The 10,287-nt window shown below is 39.2% G+C and overlaps 1 long non-coding RNA gene and 1 pseudogene across 1 annotated transcript in view; both read right to left on the bottom strand.

Moving 5' to 3' along the window:
* Positions 1–10,287, bottom strand: part of LOC107182995 — a 22,948-nt gene that overhangs the window by 9,182 nt on the left and 3,479 nt on the right. Inside the window, exon 2 of the long non-coding RNA XR_001513773.1 lies at positions 9,152–9,262. This is a non-coding gene — a long non-coding RNA (uncharacterized LOC107182995). The remainder of the gene's footprint in view (positions 1–9,151; positions 9,263–10,287) is intronic.
* LOC102760156 lies at positions 1,842–2,277 on the bottom strand (annotated as a pseudogene).

Consider the following 10,287-nt stretch of genomic DNA (forward strand, 5'->3'; position numbering starts at 1 on the left):
TAGCGTGGTGGTGGTGCACGTTCATGCTGGGCGGTGGGGGATAGATAGAGAGAGAGAGAGCACGAGGGAACTTCCTTTGTTTGGAAGTTAGTATATTCAGGTTTCTCAAGCTTGCAGTGGCCATGCTTATTTTAGCTAATTACTCACTTTTAGGTGTGATTGATGGGCAACCATATTCCCTATTATCCATTCTCCTTTATTACTATGTGGTATTGTTGTTTTCTTTCTAAAAGTTTTAATGATTTCCTGCTTGGCACTCATGTTCTGAAATTTCACTATTTTATGACATAGTTTATTACGGATTTAAAAAAAAAATTCAGTCTGGACACTTATTTCTTTTATTTTCTTACATAATTTCTTTGATAATTTCCTCTACTCTCTTTTATTTAAAAAATTAATTGATTTGAGAGAGAGAGAGAGAAGGAGATGAAGGCGGGGGGGAGAGAGACACTTGTTCTACTTATTTAAGCATCCATTGGTTGCTCCTTGTATGTGCCCTGACTAGGGATCAAACTCACAACATACTAGGATGAACCTCTAACCAACAGAGATACCCAGTCAGAACTCTACTCTCTTCTAATGATTGTGTTTATAGGAATGAATATCACTTACTTGGATATTTGACCTAAATCAATTCTCTGGTTTCTTTTTTCCTCTTTAGTATTCATTCTTTTCACTCTACTTTCCAGGAAACTACCCACTATGTAAGTTTTATCATCTTTACTATATTATTTATTTCAACTATCCTATTGTTATTTTTCTCTGACCATGCATCCTGTCATATTATTCTTTTCTTGTTTAGTAGATATAGTATCCTTCCTTATCCTTCTGACTACATTATTGTTTTACTTTTATATTTTCTCCTCACAGTTCTCCATACTTCCTCTATATCCTTCAGTTTTTACTTCTATATTTTAAAAATAAAAATTATTTTAATATTTTGTTATTTTCTTTTACATTTTCATTTACTTATGTGAAACGCATTCACCACATCTTTCATGTGCTTCAGCTCTTTGTTCATATTTCAACTTCTGGTACTAAAAATTTATTGAAATTTTTGTGGTTATGAAGGTGATTTTCTTACCGAGTTATCTGGCAGTGGGGGGTGGGGATTTTAGTGAGAATAACCCCCAAAAGAGTATCTGTATCAATTTTTCCTGGGAACTGATCAGTGTATACAGTGAAATCAGTTTATGCAGCTCCAGTGCTTAAAGTACTTCAATAATGCCCCATGATGCACAGAATGGAAGTCAGACTTCATATCAGAACCCTTAAAGACCTGTATGATGTAGCTTCTGCCTGTCTTTCAAATTACATTTCGTATCACACATCGGTCTGCACTGTAGTCCTGCTAGCTTCCTTTGGCCCTTGGACAAACCATGTTTTTTTCCAGAGGGACTTTGTTTTCATATCCAAAATACTGTTGTATACATTTAAGGCACTTGAGGTGAACAGTAGTCAAATATAGTATTCTTAGTGAGTTTTTTTTATTATATTTGTATTGATATCAGAGAGAAGGGGATAGGGAGAGAGAGGTATAAACATCAATGATGAGAGAGAATCATTGATTGGCTGCCTCGTGCACACCCCACACCGGGGATTGAGCCCTCAACCTGGGCATGTGCCATGACCAGGAATCAAACCGTGACCTCCTGGTTTATAGGTGCTAGCCGGGCTGTTGTTGTTTTTTAGTTTATTTTAAAGAGGGAATTTATTAGCAGAATACAAAGGTTCTTGCAAGGGCTCCAACAGCTAAAAGGGATTAATAGCTAAAATCACATTTTTCTGAAGGGCAGATCATGTTGTATTTAAAAACTCCTCCTTGTATAGTGCACAGGGGACTAGAATGTGGATTCATTTCTGCTTGCTTTTTGTTCCTTATATTCCTTTATGCTAGCCTTAAACTTGCCAAGCACACGTTGGCAGGCATTCAGGCATCTCTGAAATGGCTCAACAGCTGGAAGAGCACCTCTAGTCTGCATAAATTAATTTTACTCTCTGAAGGATGGGTTGTAGTGTAACCACAGATTCCACTTATGGGTTCTTCATGATCATGTAACAAAGAGAATTTCCTACGGTATGGTGGTCCTCATGCAAAATGAATACCACACAGTCTCTATCTGCTCCAACTGCCTGAAGCATTTCCAGGGCTGTCTTCCTCTTCCCTTCAGCCATTGAGGTCGTCAATCCCTGGTGTGGGGTGTGCAGCTTTTGGTCCTCTTCCATCCTGGGGGCAGCTTCTGGGAGTCTCAGGTGGTGCTGGTGGATGGGATACTCTGCCCCGTATCACGGAAACATGCCAGTGAAGCAGGCAGCCTGAGTGAGTTTAATGATAACCATAGTATGATATTAATTGCTTCACAAATAGAAACCTCTCGTTCTTCCAGCATATTCCACCTTTTTAAGGGAGGAGGATAACCATGAGAACATGGAATCATGGAAGTCAAAAGGTGAAGTTTTTTAGGATTGTCAAATGCTATCAAATGATAAAGAAAATGAGAAATCAAAATTGGCCATTGGGTTTAGCAAAGTATAAATCACTGGTAATCTTACCAAAAGAAGTTTCTGGAAAGAATTAGAGATTAATGCATGACTGAATGAGTTCCAGAAAGAAAGGTGGGGGGAGAGAAAATAGAGATAGTATACTTAACCCTTCACCTTGTATCAATACAACACATTATAAGCAAATAATTTCTTCACATCTTGAAATACTTTAAGGGCTCTTCCCAGCCATATATTTAGAATTGGTATTGTTAAACTTTATTTTCAAATGAAGAAATTGAAGTTCAGAGTAAACTTGTTTTTGTTTTTTACTTCTAGTTTAAATCATATTCCTCAAAGCAGACTTAGTCCTTCCTTTCTCTGTGCTACCTAAATGCTTTCTACAGACCTTATCTGTGAATTTCCCTCTTGTTTGCATTCATGTTTAATTACAATTTCTGCACTATGTCTCAAACATAGTACTTTCATAAGAAATACTTGTTTCAGCCCTAACCAGTTTGGCTCAGTGTATAGAGCGTCGGCCTGCATACTGAAAGGTACCAGGTTCGATTCTAGTCAAGGGCCTGTACCTTGGTTGCAGGCACATCCCCAGTGCAGGAGGCAGCTGATTGATGTTTCTAACTCTCTATCCCTCTCCCTTATTCTCTATAAAAAATCAATAAAATATATTTTTAAAAATCCGCACCACTAACGGGTAAATATTTAAAAAAAAGAAATACTTGTTTCATTAGAATACAATCAGGGAGTTTAACCAGTTAGGTATTATAGGAGAATTGCAGTAACAAAGACCTTCAGAAATTATATCAGACCATTGTTATTTGCACCTTGGTTCAGTATGTCCAAGAGATCAATTTTTGATGCCCCACATAGGATTTGGAATCTTGATACTGAAACCCCAATCTTACTAAAATAGCAAGCCCTCCCTAATCCCATCCACATAGCTGTCAACTCATACATATGCCTTAGTACCTGTGGAAATCTACCATAATCCCAAACTGAGATTCAAGCATGTATTAGGTGTAGATATTCTAGATGAGATGAATTATATCAACTGACTTATTCTTTTGTCCATTATTTTTGCTGATGTAATCATAAGAGGAAGGTTTTTGCTATAGGTACATGGAAAGAGAATGGAACAGTGTTAGGGGAGAATAGTGTGTGTTTCCCATTCAGATCCATGGAGAGATCTGATTATGAACCACTTGGAGAAATGAGTTTTAGGCAAAAGCTGAAGGAGGCACCTTCATAAAGGACAATGTACAATCAAGGGCACAAGGTGGTGACAAAGTGACCCAGAATGCAGACAGCTAGGTGTTTGCTTTTTTTTCATTTCTGTATGTCAGAGTTCCACTAGAGCACCCTGAGTGCTCAAGTGCAGTGAAGGTGATGCTAAGTAGAACACTGGTGAAGCAGCAATGAAAGTTTGATTCTTTTTTTAAAAATATATTTTATTGATTTTTTACAGAGAGGAAGGGAGAGGGATAGAGAGTCAGAAACATCAATGAAAGAGAAACATAGATCAGCTGCCTCCTGCACACCCCCTACTGAGGATGTGCCCGCAACCAAGGTACATGCCCTTGACTGGAATCGAACCTGGGACCCTTTAGACCGCAGGCTGACACTTTATCCACTGAGCTTAACCGGTTAGGGCAAAAGTTTGATTCTTGTGATGTAATAAATAACTAGTAGACACAGGAGTTCTTAACATATTTGGAAATTTGTGAATGCATGTACTAAAATATTTAATGACTCTCTTAAATAATTTAATTACCTTTAAAGGAACATGTAGGTGGGGACAAGATATATAAAAACTTAAAATATTATTCTTACTGTTGTTGGGTTCACATCATGGCATCATGGGGAAGTGCAAGAATTTGATTATGTTTCTGTGTGTGCATGTGTATGTATGTGTCCATCTATAATTGCTACTTTTACTAAATTACTCTACCTGAAAGAGTTAATAACACCTTCCTCAAAAGACTCACTTAGCCTTTCCCCAAGCACAAAACACGACTTAGTCACTAATAAAACTGCATGAGAGAAATTCTGTGAACATCTAGAAAACAATGAAATCACGCAAAATAAACACAGTGGAATCATTTACAGTAAATCATGCTGGGCAAAGTTGATTTGTTTGTGGGTGGGTTTTCTTTGACAGATTATGAAATTAGCGTATGGAGCGAGAACTATGGATAATAAATGCCTAAGTTTCAATAAGGTGGTTGATGTAGTGGTGCAAGTAAATGTATACAAATTGTCAAATAAGTTTTGATAAGAACACAGTAAAATGGATTAAAAACAAACTAAGAGATCATAAATGTAGAGGATGATAGATGAAAGTAGGACCTTTGAAGTACCAGAAAATGAGTCTTGGCTCTATTAAGTAGATTTCTGATCATAAATACAGGGCAAATAGGGTCTGAATTAGATTGGCAGATCATATCAATTTGGAAGGAGCTATAAAACACAGTTTGGAAAGAGAATGATATAACTGGTTGTAAATAAGTTAAGTCTGTAGGCAGAAAAGAACAAATGAGATTCAGTTTGCACAAGAGCAAGTAGGAAAAATATTACTAAGCAACTGAATAACAGTACCATTCTTGCTAAAAAAAAAAAGTCATGGCATTGCATTTTACAATATATAGCATGCCTGGTAAATGTTTATTTTTATGAGCTTATTACATAGCAAGCCAAGAGAACAGACTACTTTCAGGAATAAGGTTGATTATCCAGGGGAAGTCATTGAGTTCTCCTCAGACTGCATGCTAGAGTCAGTGTGTTTGGCAGATGGGCCAGCTGCATTTCTTGTTTTCATCTCCATCTGGCTCCTTCTGATTCTTGGAGCCTTTCCTGCATGTTAGGAAACAGGCAGCAAATATTTCTTATTAGTGTAGCAACATGTCCATAATACTCTTTGATGTTCAGTCAGAGGTTACATTTAAGTTGTGATACAGAATTTTTGAACTGGAACCCGGGCTTTTTGTCTGCTGGAGTCAAAGAATGAATCCACGGACAGACGGTGGTATAGAAAAGGTGGAGATTTATTGAAGAACAAGTACAGACTCCCACATGGGGAGAGGGAAATAGTCCCACAGAGTGGACTCCCATGTCGGGAAGGGGAAAGGGTCCCACAAACTTCCTGTTTCCATGGTTTATAAAGGCTGCAGTTCCTGTGTCCTGATATCCCCTCTGATTGGTCAATATTCCCTTTCCAATTAGTTACTATAGTGATTCCTGAGGCCCTCCTCCCTCATGGTCTTCCTGTTCCCTCTGGGCTTTCTTCCTCCTCCTTTCTTTTATAAATATAGACCTTTTTTAGCTACTTCCAGTTCCCTTGTCTTATGGGAATATAACTGCACCTGGCTACCTTGTATTATGGAAATGTACCCTCTCTCTGTGTTTTTCCATGGACCCCAATTCTAAAAATTCCCTAAGCCTGCCTATATTCCCTTAAAATCCCTGTTTCAGTTGTATCCCAGTATATATTCCACATATTATCTCTTCAAGTATATTTTTTATTATCTGTCAAATAGAAGTGCACTATCTACCCCGAATGGTATAAAAGAAAAAAAAATTGAGAAACAGACTCCTGTTTGTGGTTTGGTGGCCCAGGGGTATTGTAGGTACGAGAATACTGTTAGGGGCTGATGCAAGATTTCCTCAAAGTAAAACCGTGTAATTTGTCTCCAATTTAAAAAACTTGAATTCAAATAAGCAAAGTATTATATATGCCTCAAAAAAGGGAAGTAATGAGTCGGGTTGGAAGTTTGATTGTTAGCCTCTCAAGATATGAGTGCATGACTCTATACACAGAGAACATGAGTGGAAATAAACAAGGAAACTTTCATTTTATGCATAGTTAAAATATGTTTTTTTTCTTTATCCCAGAACACTGCTGATAACTTCTTTATAGCCTTGGTAATTGCTCTATAGCAGCAATTAAGACTCAGCACACTTTCGTACACCTAATATGAATGCAATGAAACCATTATCCAAACAATTCATTTAAAAAATTCTCTTAATTTATTTCTCCTCTTTGGAAGTACCTGACTTTCAGGTCTTAGAATATCAACTGAAGTCAAACAACAAAGGAGACAGAAATCCTCTGAAGGACAGTAGGTGCATTAAAAGCTCCAATAGAACTGGGTGATAAAGGAAAAGAGTAGGTCAGAGGTATTTACTCTGAGAAAACCAAGTCACCTCATAAATATACAAGGATGGTGAATACTCCCAGACAAAGAAAAACTTGTGAACTAAAAACTCGCTTCAAATGCGAGCCTATTGTGACTTATAAGAAGGTCATTGTGATGATAAAATTAAATGCATTTACATTTGGTTTCCTAAATAGGAGAGCATTTCAACATCTTCAGATTTATGGAATGCTTGAGTATTCACAGTTATCTTTGACATTAGATTAACTAGGTCAAAAGAAAAATCTTGAGACCTCATAACTGGGCAAATTAGCGTTGAAAAGGAATTTGGGTCAAGGTCAGCAATGTCAATGTCAGTTAAGCAAAAAGAAAAATTAAGATTGGGTTCTTAGTCAGGATGTAGTATATTTTAACAAAGCCATATTTGTTGAGAAGAAATGAGGTTAAAAATCACCTGAAATTTGCATTCAGATTCTTAGTAAGTGGTAAAATTATGAAGAATCAGGAGCATTGAGGTTGAGATTTCACAGATCCGCTCAGAAATTTGTCAGGACTCTGACAGAAAGAAAAAAAAAAAAGAATGCCTGGAAGATATAACTGCTGCCTTGACCACTCAAAGACTTTATGCCACTACTAAAAGCTCAATCCCATCTTGAAACTTTCCTTTATATGATGTCATATGTTTTCCCTAAATGACACAGAAAATGAGTTATAGTTTACATATATTTTCTTTCTTGTTGAACCACAGGTTGATGTTTGAAAAGAACTGGGGTTGTAGCTGATATTAAATAAAATTTAAGAATTGTATTAAGGTCTTTAGGCAGCTACTAAGAGGAACCAGAAGTTATGCCAATTTTCTTCAAGCTTTTTTCTTTTTTTTGCTTTTAGCGATGTCGATGTCCGTGATGTTGCACAACCAGGGCCAGGCCCCCCGCCACACCTGCAGTGAGTGCAAGCAGGAGGTGGAGGTATACTGGCACTGCACTGAGTGCCACGACTACAACCTTTGCATCAATTGCTACAACACGAAGGGCCACACCCACAAGATGGTGAAGGTGGGGCTGGGCCTGGAGGAAGGGGCCAAGGGGGGCGCTGAGGCTGGCAACCCGGGTGAGCTGGTGCCCAGGCGCCCCCGGGAGCCTCTGACCCAGAGCATCCAGCGCTGCATCCAAGTTCTGCTGCATGCCTCCCAGTGCCGCAGCGCCAACTGCCCGCAGGCGCCCTGCCAGAAGATGAAGCGCGTTGTGCAGCACACCATGAGCTGCCAGCGCAGGAGCAATGGAGGCTGCCCAATGTGCAAGCAGCTCCTCGCCCTTTGCTGCCACCATGCCAAGCAATGCCGAGAAAACCCATGCCCCGTTCCCTTCTGCTTCCACATCAAGCAGAATCTCCGCCAGCAGCGGCTCCGCCAGCAGCGGCTCCGCCAGGGCCAGCAGCTGGACAAGAATGAGCTGCCGCAAGGGTAGCTCATTCGCCATGAACACCCATAAAGTGCCTCAGCAGTCTGCCTTCCCCCTCCTTTAGCACCACCCTGGACACCCATACACCCCAGCAGCCCCACACACCCCAGACACCATGGCCTCTGACTCAGTCCCAGCCCTCGCCTGTAAGCATGTCACTAAAGAGGGATGCTGCAGAACAACAGCAGCAGCTGCAGCAACACCAGAAAGGCAGCGCTGGCATGGCTGTAGGCCTGGCAGGATACGCCCAATTCCAGCAGCCTCGGGGATGCTGAAGCTACCCGCAGCCATGCAGTAGCAGCTGATGCAGCAGCAGATTGAGTCCCAGGCCAGCCAAACCCTGTTAGGCATATTTTGTACCTTTCTCCTACCCTTAGTTTCTCCCCTGCATTTAGTACTTTTTTGTTATCCCTGCTTGAGGCTCCTGTTTTCTGCTCTTTTCCTGTTATTCCATTTCAGGTCTCATAAGAGACAACTAAGTAGCTGAGAAAAGCAACTCTAGACTCAGCTTCCTACAACCTCCTGCACCTACATATGACCCACACAGAGTCATAAATATCCCGCCCTCCCTACTCTTGCTTGCTGAAATGGATATATTAGTGTGTGTTAAAAATAAAATTTGTAAAACTCTCAAAAAAAAGAATTGTGTTCAAATAAAAAGTTTTAAATGTTAAAAAAAAAAAAAAAAAAATTAGCAATGATTTTTAATATCCTCTAATATTCAATCAATAGTTGTATATGTGTCATAAATATTTTACTGTTTATTAAAATCAAAACAAGGTCCATAAGTTATGTTTAGTGGCTGTTTCTTTTATTTCCTTTAAAATGTTCTTTTAATTTTTCCTGTACTCTTACAATTGCAGGATTTTTAAAAATTTTATTGGTCAAGTAGTCCAATTCCTTCATAATATGCATAGTATTTTTATTTAAGGCAAAACCATTCACAGGCCATGTAGTATGAAAGTCTGCTAGCTTGTGTGAGAAAGTACTTCACCACAGTCAATTTTAGATTCAACTTAAGATGACAGAACTCACAACCCACCTCGACTCCAGCTGCAGCCAGGAGCCACCGGATGGGCTCCATTCGAAGTCGTCCATTCATGTAGTGAAGCTTGGGTTTCCCAGCCATGTCACAGCCTCCTTGTTTCTCTAAACATGAGTGAATGCATGAATGAATGAATGCATGAATGAATGAAACCATAGGAGCAAACTGTATTTTATGGTGTACATTTGAACAGAAGGGTGAGGTATCTGCTTTCTTAATGGTGGAATTGGTGGAGTCCCATGAGGTCTTCCTTTGCCCATATTCTCACCCAATAGTGGCCATTGGTGTCAAATTGCACCAAGTAAGTCTCAGGTTGCCATTTGTCCTCACTCTGAGGACATAAACAGAGCAGCCTGGATCCCACACAGGAGAAGCAAGCCAGTGAGGGGCCTTGAAACCAGAGAACGTACAACAGGGAAGAGGACAAGGTCCTTGGAGCAGTTAGTCCTCTGCTCTTTGGCTGTCCTGCTGCTCTTGTTCAAATGCATGAAGTGGGGCTTAGTCCTGGCCTGATAGTCACCAAAACCTTCTAAGCTCTCTCCACTCAGGAAGAGGTTCATTCCTCTTTCCTATTGCAATTCTATATTTTTCCACTGCTGGATGAATTTTATATTCCATTTAGAAAAAGGAATGTTAGTGCATTACCTTTATAGTACATGGAAAGGAACTAACATGTTCAGTGTATATCACATAATGGACACTTTCTAATTTTTATCTTTACTTAATCTTGGTAAAAATGACTTGAGGTGGATCTTGTTGTTATTCTAAGTTTATAGTTGGGGGTTCTCATGGCTATAGAGATTAAGTAACTGGCCTAAAATAAGTGGTAAACCTATCATTTGAACACACTTAAGAAATATTTACCTAATTATATTGGACACCAAAGTCTTGGAGGTTCTCTAAAAGAGTATTTTGTAAACTATGGATTTTGATCCCTCAGTGTGCTATGAAATCAGAACAGTGGGTTCTGACTAGCATTTTCCATTTGAAATATAATAGGAAATATCAGTGTGCCATATGTAGTAAGTCTAACTACATATATACTAAATAAAATTTTAAGTTTAGTTACATTTACACTGTGTGTGAGTGTGCATATGTGATTGTATGCTCTGGTTTGTTGTAAAAGGAA

The sequence above is a fragment of the Myotis davidii genome, unplaced genomic scaffold, assembly GCF_000327345.1.
Source record: "Myotis davidii unplaced genomic scaffold, ASM32734v1 scaffold1497, whole genome shotgun sequence".
NCBI classification, from domain to species: Eukaryota; Metazoa; Chordata; class Mammalia; order Chiroptera; family Vespertilionidae; genus Myotis; species Myotis davidii.